The following is an 11,084-nucleotide window of genomic DNA, read 5'->3' as shown; positions in this document are numbered from 1 at the left end:
TTCCTGTGTCCATACATTTGATGTCAAAACAATTACCTTCCATAAAACCCTTTTTGACTGATCTTTGTGATTTCTCAGGAGAAAGAAAAGTGAGTCTAATGTTTAACTATCAGGAAAAATCTTAAATTGATTAAGATGTGGTTATAAAAACTTACATCTCAGGAAGTGTTCTCCTCCCAAAAATGTTCTTGTTGATAACCAGAGAAAGCTGTGCTTACTTAATAGGTGCTTAAATAATTACTGTTGTATGAATGGACCAGATGACCTCATAGGACATTCTTCACTGTGAAATTCTTTGAGGATAAAAATTCTAGAACAGTCAGGAATTAGAAATCTGAGCCCTCCTTGGTATGATTGCATCTGGAACACAAAATCACTTATCTGCTGGAAGTTATGTTGAACACTGGCCACAGATACATCACTATTGAAGGGGGAAAAAAACCCACAAATAGGTCAGTTAAAAGTTCTACTTAGTCTGACTCACAATTCAGCGTTAGTCATTTGTGTGACTACAGTAAGGTCCCAAAGCAACAGATGCATCTAAGCTAAAGAGATTTCAAGTATAACTATCAAATCTATTAGGCAGATGAATTTTAAAAACAGTATATCTCACAGCTGCTGTCTTCACTTTCAGATGCATAATCTTACTTAATTTTTGTATTTCTTCAAAGTATTTTGTCTTGACATCAAAATTTGGATAGGGGAAATATTAGTGTCTTCATGTTACAGACAGAGAAACCAAAGCACAAAAAAGCTGGGGACCTACTAAGATGACCTATTTACTAGCAGATCAGAGCCAACTATTCAGCATCACAGAGACGAGAACTCAGGTCATCTGAGCGCCACTTCAGTGATTTTTGTTTGTTTTTCATTGGAATGCTTCTCTGTGCTAGCACTTGGTGGTTCATTGCTGTTGGAATGGGAATAAGGGTGACGATGACATTGAACAATGGGGAGATGATAAGTTTTGAACTAAAGTATTGCAACCCATAATGGGATATGTAAAAACAGTAGCTCCAAAGTAGAAAGCAAAAGTAAAAATAATTCACATATTTAGTGCAGAATTCTGACTCTCTTTCTTCTAACTTTCTTTTTCCCCAGTCATTTGCTGGATGTTTCTCAAAGGAGAAACGTGAAAGTCAATAGAAAGCATGTAAATGTTAATAATTAAGACAGATGTCTGCAACTTACCTGAAATAAGAATGAACTTCTACTGGCAGAATTCTTTCCTTTTGCTTCTCTCTCTCTCTCTCTCTCTCTCTCTCTCTCTCTCTCTCTCTCTCTCTCTCTCTGTGTGTGTGTGTGTGTGTGTGTGTGTGAGAGAGAGAGAGAGAGAGAGAGAGACAATGAGGCCCTCAAATATGGCACAATTGGAGAGAGTGCGGAGCCATCTGCATTTCAGTCCCTTGGCCAAAGCAAATTATGACTTTCCTTCTCCCACTGAGAATTCTGGAAAACTCTGAAGAATTTTGTTTTTACCTTTGCTCTCGCATCCCTAGGTACTTATAGAAATTAGCTTTTTGGAGAGCAAGAAGAGTGAGGACGGGAAAGAGTGCAAGGAAATCATTCAGGTGGGGCATATGCTGATGGATCAGTGTTCTTCGTGGTTAGGGGAGATAGTTATAAACGGAAATGTGCAATTTCACTTAAAAACACATGGCAACCTAAGAATGTGATTCAATTTCTTTGAAAGAAGAAATAATCAGAAAGGGGGGTGGATAAATATGCTTCCTTATGCTTTGCTTTGGAAAAATTCTTTTAGCCATTATATTTATTTTTAAACATAAACAAAAAAATGTTTTCCAAAGCTTCCAAAATGTAAAGCGATTTTGATTTTTCTGAATAAAGCTCCATTCCAAATGGGAAACAAAGTCAGGGAAATAAAGTTTGTGTGACACTGTTTAACTCCTTTCTCCACCCTCCCCCCACCCTATTACAAATTCTCATTTAAGTGACTGCCAGCCACCGGCCCCAAATTTGAAGAGATTAATGAGCTACACTTTTTAGGATAATGATGTCTTATTTTATAGGATCCTCAGACTTTGGTAAGAGTGAAAAGATAGACCCACTTCAGCATTAACTGAGATATATTAGTATTAGGAATATAAGGGCTGTGAATAACCTCTCCTGCAAATAGGCTCTAAAATTTCATAATCCTGAGGAGAAATTGAAGAAAGTGTTATCAAATACAATAGGCAGAATTAAAAATGGATAAGAAAACTAGGGACTGACACTGAAAATATAAATAGCCTTAAAAAATACTCTTTTCCTAAATTTGAATGTCACAGCTGAACAATAATAAACACTAAAGTTCTATTGTGATTAACTTTTAAAGAAGTATATGTAACATTTGTCATTATTATAGAATAGAGTTTCAGAAACTGTTAACGTAAGTAACCGGTTCCCAAAGCTGTATTTTAACACTTGTGACCATATTTCAGTGCTGAGTTAACCCTGTATGTTTGGCTTACTAACTTCTTTCACTTTCTTATGCCAGGGACACTTTGATAAGTTGTGTAGCTCTGGGTCACAGTGTCCTTCTGAACTACAGTCATTTAAATTAGAAGTTACATTACTACCTACTCTAAAAACACAATGAGTAGACTCAGATTTTCTGGTTTTTAGTGCTAGATCTTTAGTCAGAAAACGTTTTTTAATTTTCTTATTTACCATTCACATGTTTAAAGTAGAAAAATTTTAATAAGCAGTTAAAATTAGATTACATGTTGGAAGATGAATTAAATGGAATTGCGTGGAGAACAAGGTAGGACTAATCTTCTAAGGAGTATTAGTCAAATGAAATACTCTATAATCCAGAAGCAACACTTTTCTTTAAATAACCTGTACTTGGGTGCCTCTGTACTCTGTATGTCATGGAACTTTTTTCTGTTTTCTCTATAAATAATTCTGAATAAATATTAATATGTTTTGTTATTAAATTTATGATTTGTGGGAAATTGGAAAGTCCTTCTATTCCTGGCCTCACGCCCCCTCCATAGAAAAGTACTTTGAGATTTTTATACATAAAAAACTACCTACAATTTAAGTAATGCTTCCATAAACAACTAAAAGGCTGTGGTGCCTAGAAAATGCAGTGTCTCCAAATTCTGGCTGTCCCCTTTTACAAGTTCTTGTTTTTCTTAGAAATCTTAACTTGTTTTTCAAAATCTGATAGCTAAGTAGTTACGTTCCTCTCAAGCACTTTGTTGGCTCCACTCTGAAAAGCATTATTTGCTTGGACAAACAGCATATTCTAAGCATTAAAGAGGAATTTAAGTTTTCTGCTTTGTGGACATGGCCTTAAATAGCATTTGTGAGTTCCGTTTTTCAGACGAGGCAATGAACAATAAAACCCCTTCCCAAGGCACTGGTATTTCTTTCCACTAGAGGTCTCTCTCGTAACAGTTTTCCTTTTGTTGAGATCATTAATTATTTTACTCAAAGGAACAATTCTACCTTTTAGATTGGAATGCTGCACTTAACGTGTTATGCTAGAGAAAGATATAATACCTCCTTGGCATGTACTTCTCCTTGATGAGTAGATATTAGGTTGACTGAATGAATCATCTTGGGTGTTTCATTACACAATGGGTACACTTTAGCAAAGAAGTTTAAACTTTCACCTACACTTCCAAAAGTCTCAAAATTTGACCAGTTAAAACAATACGCTAAAATAAATGTGCCTTATCAACGAGCACTAAACGGTCAGGCTTTGAATTGTCCTGAGAACATCTAAGATCCAATGTCATGTAATTGTAAGCCTGAACCACTTTACATTCATTTCATTCACTTTTGCAGTAAAACACACACACACACACACACACACACACACACACACACACACACACACACTTTATTTATTTGTGTAGGATTGTTTAGTGTTTTGTTGTTTCCTGTTCTAGTCATTGTTTAGAAAATAGACTATTAACTTTGGACAAGTCTATATTATGAGTTTTCTGTTTTTAATATATATTTTCTGAAGAAAATACTAATTAGAAACTGCTTCTTACAAAAAAAAAAAGGCTTTTGCCATTAACTCTTGTGAAAAGACCAGTAAGTTTAAATAATTTTAAAACAGATGGAATCTAAAATGAAAATAACATAGGATACTCTCAAAACATATTACGAAATTGCATTGAACAAAGTACTGCAGAATAAAACACACTGACATCAGCCACAAAGCTATTAAAATATTCAGAAAACCCAAAGACTGTTCAGGTTTCTGAGGATGGAGGTAAAAAGACAAAGCTGTGTTCTTGACACAAGAAATTCAATGGGAAGATGTGAAATGTGAAGAAGCAAAGGAGCACCTAGCAAATCAATTTTAGTGTTATACTGAAGGTAAAGTGTGTCTGCATGAACGGATACAGTGGCTAAGCACAGAGCAATACTGTATAATGAAAAAGGGCATGAAGAAGCGAGAAAATTTGACAAGCTGCAAAATGTACCACAACCTGGCCAGGAGAACACGGACCTGTCAGACAACGGTTTTGAGAATCAGAAACTGTACTATAATGGGAGCAGAAAATAGACAACGCATTATTTACATTATTAAAACTTTACTTTGCTACCCAAAGAATTTACCTGATACCTCCTCCTCCAACTGTAATTTATTAAGCAGTTAAGTACATGTTTTTCTTTCAAAAGCAATTCAGACATACCAGTGTATCTGCTGATTAAATTGACATATGTAACCACTTCAACTATTTTAACTGAATTACTGATCAATTAATGAAAAAAAATCAGTGAAATCAAATATGGCATTGACTAGATTTTTTTTTTAACAGGAGTGACTAAATTGAACAGATTTTTTCCAAAGTTCTGGGCTCTTTGTGTTAGTGACATGCCCTCCAATAAAAGTGCATGCAGGTGAGCTGTTTGGACAGTTCCGATTGCTGAGATGATAGCATAGACATCACAGACTCGTGGAATTTTAGTTCCAAAAGGAGTCTCAGAGACCTTTTTTTTTCCATTTTACAGTTGAAGAGACTTGTTCAAAGAGGTTAAGTGACTACTGTAGGACCCCTAAATGACTGTATTATTCTTTTAGTAGAGAAGAAGTCCTAATTGTTTAAAAACAAACAAAAAAACGAAGAGCAACTTAGTAGCATCACATCCAGAGTGTACACGTTAAAGAGATACGTAGATTCGAAATGTTTTGAGGGTGAAAAACATGCTAATGTTATTTTCTTAAGGAAAAACTTATTTTTTACAGAATACTTATTGTTTCATTTTAATAAAACATAAAAAGAAGTACTATCTTTAAAAGGTGGATTTTTGGAATAGGCATTCAATGCAGGAAGGTTTTTTAAAATCTAACATTGGGCACTATGCCTCTTAAAGTATGTTTTCTTAATGTTTCTGTTTCTAACTTATAAACTAACATTTGTGGCTTCCGGCAGTTATTTTTTTATTTAATTCAGTATGTTCTAATTAATTAGGATGGATTAACCTAATCAACAACACCCAATTAGACCAAAATATATTAGCAAAATTAGAGCAATGAAAAATGGTTCTATGTAGTGATAGTTCTTTTCCTTTTTTTTGCTTTCCAAGACAATTTGTTGACATTAATTCATAGTCAAACTTGCGCATTTCATAGTATAATTTTGAAAAGGAGATAGTAATATAAATTGTCATTAAAATAAGATAATTTTCTACAAGATAAATTAGAAACGAAGGAACATTTTTATTTTTTCTTGAAGATTATATCATATCTTTATGAGGTCTTTTTTCTGCGTATCTCCATATGCACGGTAGTTGGTGGCTACATTTCCATATATTTTTCAAAGCACTTTTATTCAGACAAATTATTGGCATCCTGATGTTGAACATATTATGGGCACAAAACCATTAGAAGCAATTTTCAAACTTTAAAAAATAACATTACATTTTTTTAATCTCAGTAACCCTTTAGGTAAACATTATGTGTTTTTTTCTGTTAGTTGCTAGGGAATTATAAGAAATGCAATTGGTTTGATACAGTTTGTTTTAGATTTCACTGTAGTCTTGACAATTAGAATACTTTACTTTGAATATGTTTTGGAGTAAGAAAATAACGACCTACAATTCCCCCCAAAACATTTTTGCATTTCTTTCCCTTTTTTCATTATTTCTCCCTCTATGTTTCAATCCCTTTTTTAATTCCTTTATCCTCCATTCTCCTGTGACATTTTAGAAAGTTATTTGCTTAACTTTTGTTCACATCTTCCTTTTAAAATCCTAGATGAGTTTCATGAGGTCAATTTGGAAGACAATGTAAACATGTCTTAGTGATTTTTGGAGTATGTGCTTAATTTGTATATGTATATACGTATGTATATATGTATGTATGTATGTATGTTTGTATGTATATATAGTCCACCATGGGAAGGGAGTAGATCTATTCAGGTATCTCCTCCCAGCATTAAATTACAAATTGTAGTAATCCCTGATCAGAGATAAAAATGCCGGGAAGATATGGATCAACAATGGTTCTCCCTATACCGAAAATATTTGGGTTATTGTCTAGGAAGTAAGCTCAGTCTCTTCCTGTGTGGCCAGTCAGGGTATGGATGCAATTTAAAAGACAAACCCAGATATGGGTTTTTGTTTTCCTTTTGGAAATTTGCATTTTTTTCTCTGACCATTAAGCTTTTAGCAAGTGTATCCCTTGATGGTGACTAACAGATGGTGGCTAAAGTAAAATAGCACGTTATCCTGCCTGTGCAATGATTGTTCACAGGTCAGATATACAGAGGTTTGTCCATGGAAGTGCAACGGGTACTTAGACCGTAGCTCTGACTTGTAAACTGAAAAAGAAGAATTTGGCTTTTTGTTCTTGAAAGAACGTTTCTTAATGGAAAAAGATTATTTTTTTGAAGAAAATGTTTGCACAATCTTGTTGACAGTTCTTTCAGTTTGGTAGATAACTAAAATGGTACAGAAAACATATCGTGGAATGCCACTGACTTTATTTTACTTTTAAAAAGATCGCCTTTATTTTCACAAGGCTTTGACAAATTTATGTGAGTTTTTCCCTTTAAAGTACATGTCAACAGATTTTTTAAAAAACTCTTTGTCAGTAGCCATCTGATACATCATTCAAATTGCTTTGTTTACAACAAAATTTTGGCATAAATAAATATGAATATTGAACCAGTACAAATGCCTTGAGCAGTCAGCATAGTAAATTATACATCAGCTGTCAGGGTGAGTTGAAACACGTCTACATATTGAGTAGCATGTTTGGAGTGTCTAATCAGAACAATATGTAACCTGTTAGTGCATATGAGGCCTTGCCAATCCAAAATTATTTACAAGTTGCCGTTTGTGTTCTGAAAAGTTTCATAAAGAAAAATATGTCTACAGAAAAACGGAAAAGAACACACTGATCTCATATACACAAATATTTTAAAAATTAAATTAAAAAAACTCTGAGCATTGTGCTTAATAATTAATACTGAATAATACTAACAGTTTTATAGCTGAATTCTGATTTTAAAAATTTCATTAAAAATGCTCATTTGTATTGTTGATACTGATCCTCCACTCCTGATTTCTTGGGGATATGACATCAGAAAAATCTCTTCTTGATTCATCTTCTGTTTTCTCAGTTCAAATATACCGAAACATGATTGGTTGATAACTTACCCATGTAAATAGGTATGAAAGAATGCCTGTGGTTGTGTATTCCATGTTCATTGATGTAAACTAAGTATGTTGAAAGTAAATCAGCATGTGCAATGTCACTCTATTGTCAAGAAGCCCATAGACACATTCTTGAAGAGAAGGTAGGAGGCAATGAAACCTCAGAAGTGCTTGAAATAAGCAAAGTTTATTTTTAAGGACCTCAGCTTTCTCTGGAACACCCTTCTTAAAACTTCAGACCTGACAAGTTCTTATGCTTTCTCTCTTCACACAATTTTATCCCACCCCACTCTCTCTTTCTACCGTGTTCTCAGAGCATTTTACCTGCCATTCACCTCTTAAATAAAATGGGGCAAAGATGGATCATTGACACTTGAGAAAAATTTTACCTAACTTATGTCCCTTGATTCATACAATGAATTATCTAGCTCTATTGTTAGCCTAGCTATCATCTCACTTTGCATGCTTATGTGGGCAGAGTTTTCTTTCAAATAAATATACTATAAAAATGGAAATTTCCATTTGACTAACTTAATCTTATGTTTCTTAAATAATAATAATTAAAAATAGTATGGTATTTTTAAATGCAACTATGAAAAAAATCCCTAATAACAGATAAATAGGCAATAATTTAATACTTAGAGTTTGAGTCACCTTTTTCTTCTATTATTCTCTAAAGGTATATTTTTCTCCATTATTTTCTAAAGGTATCTGACATACTTAGGTACCAAAACATTGTAGTATATTTTGAGCTTCTTTTCTTCTTAGTTGTGATAGATTTTCACTGAGTCACTCGTCATCTCTTATCTTTCACCTCTTGTAATAAATTGTGCAGACATAGGATACAACTAAATAGATGGAGGTGGGGATGAGGGCATTTCATGGCAAAAGGGATTATTGGTTACTTACTATATGTAATTGAGTGCTTTTTTTTAAAGCATACATGTCATATTTAAAACTATTTCTTTTTAAAAGGGCTTGCTATTTTATAAGTACCACACTATTTAGTTTTAATCATGTAAAAAAAATTAGTAAATAGGTCTCTGTGAAGTTCTTTAAACTTACTTTGGCTGTTAGCCTTTTCTTATCTACTGACATATGAATCTGTTAAAACCTAATGTGTTTTCCTAAATAATGCTACAAAAATTATTGTGAGAAGCCATTATTAAAACTTAACTTGAAAATATGGAATTAATGAAATTTCATAAGAAATGCTAGTGGTTTTTTTCCTCATACGAATTCAAAGACTTGTGTGTAACGTTTCAAAAAAGTCTTAAAATCTGTATTTATGGGGGGAAATGCAAAACTAGATCTCTTCACTGCCTAGTAGGAAATTAACTTAGTGAGGTAGGGTGTCAGGATTATATAGTGTTACTCTTTGCAGGAGACTACAATTTAAGAGGCGGCTGTATCTGGATGACGTTTGACGATATTACTAACAATGTCTGGATAATTATAAAGTTTAGGATTTTAGTCAGAGTGTAGGAAATAATCTAGATTTGAGGATGATTTTCATTTGTTTTTATTTTACCTAAATGTTTATTTTTGTTTTTACATTGACCATAATATTCTAGTCTATTACAGTAAAAATGAATGTGCACAAGCAGTTGTTTATTTTTGTGATTAAAAGTGGCTGAGGTTTAAGTTTTAGTAATAAATAAGACATGGTAATTAAATATATAGGTACATAGTTTTATATATATATATAAAACTTTCTATAATTGAATATGTTCATTCAAGAGAAAAATTATCCTATCAGTTCTTGTTTTTAAGTATTCCCAATAATATATAGCTTTACTTACAATAGGAACCAATCCTACAAAGCATGAAGGAAAATTTATTTTAAAAATAAATGTGTCCATTTTCCAGAAAGCATATGAGAATAGCTATGAAAGTAGAAATATTGTGACTTACCTAAAGAGATACAGAATTTAAAAACATATAAATCTGTCCAATAAAAGGAAATTACTATTTTCTCCCCCATTGAAATAAATACCCCATTGAAATATAAAAAAAATCAGTAATATAAGATTAGTTATCCCATTTGGAAATGGACATATTTCTTGTCAGAGTCTATTCCAGAAGTATTTTTTAATGGTCACTGAGATTGCGAATCAATCAGACCTAATTAGCCCTCCTAACCATGTTAAAATGCTAAGGCTTTTCAAGTGCTCAGTTGGACTTAGGACCACGAAACTAAAAGAATTATTTTGAATGCTGTGTAGGAAAGAAAAAGTTTTCAAAGTATTTCAATATATTAATGTGCTTTATCATTTTTACATGAGAAATATGTGCAATCATATATTTTATAATTTTGTTTCTTATATAAAAATTCTTTAAAATTGCTGAGAAAGAAATTCTTTATGCAGAAATAAACAAGTTTCTATACTAGGGTAAACAATGTATTGTTTGCTGCTGTTGTATTAGCTCTCTCAGTATGTCAGTGTTACAGTGTCCCGTGAACTGTGGGTTAAGTGAATCCTTCAAGTCCAAAGGTTCGCTTAAAGTTAAAGAAGCTTTATACCCTCACATGAGAAGTTAGGAAACTTTTACAAATCAACACCAGCCAAGAGAGCAGATACTGTATGTGGCACCAATTATAATTACCATGTAAAGCAGCCCTGAACTATAGAATGTGGGGGAAGGCTGTGAAAGAAGTGGGAGCCTCTTCAGAAGACACACATTGATAAGAGTGATGTTCCATCAGATTGGAGTACTTTTTGTTGTTCTTTATTACTGATACACATTTCACATATGTGTTTAAAGAAATCGAATGTTCGGTTATATCAAATATTTTTCATTGCTCATTGAATAGCATTCTTATCAATCAGGTAAATCACTCTCGTGGTAAGAGTTTAACTCAATTAGTTTTCAGTTTGAAGATGTATACTGAACAGTCCAATGATAACTCCGTCTCACCAGTAATAACTCTGATGGCTGAATGAAATAAATATAAAACAAATAAGCAGGTGAGATTTTGTTTTAAGATATGCTTTATGCAAAATTTTACTTTTGAACGAGATACTTTGGTGTTGCATAAGCACTCTTAGGTGTACTTTGTGAGCTATAAACTTATGTCACCCGTATTAGTATTATGCACAATTTAAACTAGGTGGTTTTCTTAGCTGTAGTAAAGCTTATTTCACCTTATATTTAGAATATAATTTTTTAATATTTAAAAGTTTTTTTCAAATAAACTGCAATTCTCAATATAATCCTGGACATGTGCATATATAATGAGTTCCATTTTATAAACATAGAAAGCAAGGCTCAGAGAGATGAAAGAGTTTTTCCAAGGCCAAATTGCTACTAAAAAAAAAATGGAACAAGAACAAGAGATTTGGATATCTTCGGCCAGGGCTCTTTTCTCTCACTAACACTGCCTCTTATATAAGAAAGTATATTTGAAAATGCATGCTGTAGCCTTCATTTAAATACACGTCATTAAAATTGAG

The sequence above is a fragment of the Callithrix jacchus genome, chromosome 11 (assembly GCF_049354715.1).
Source record: "Callithrix jacchus isolate 240 chromosome 11, calJac240_pri, whole genome shotgun sequence".
Lineage (NCBI taxonomy): Eukaryota > Metazoa > Chordata > Mammalia > Primates > Cebidae > Callithrix > Callithrix jacchus.
Note: the sequence above shows the minus strand (reverse complement) of the source record.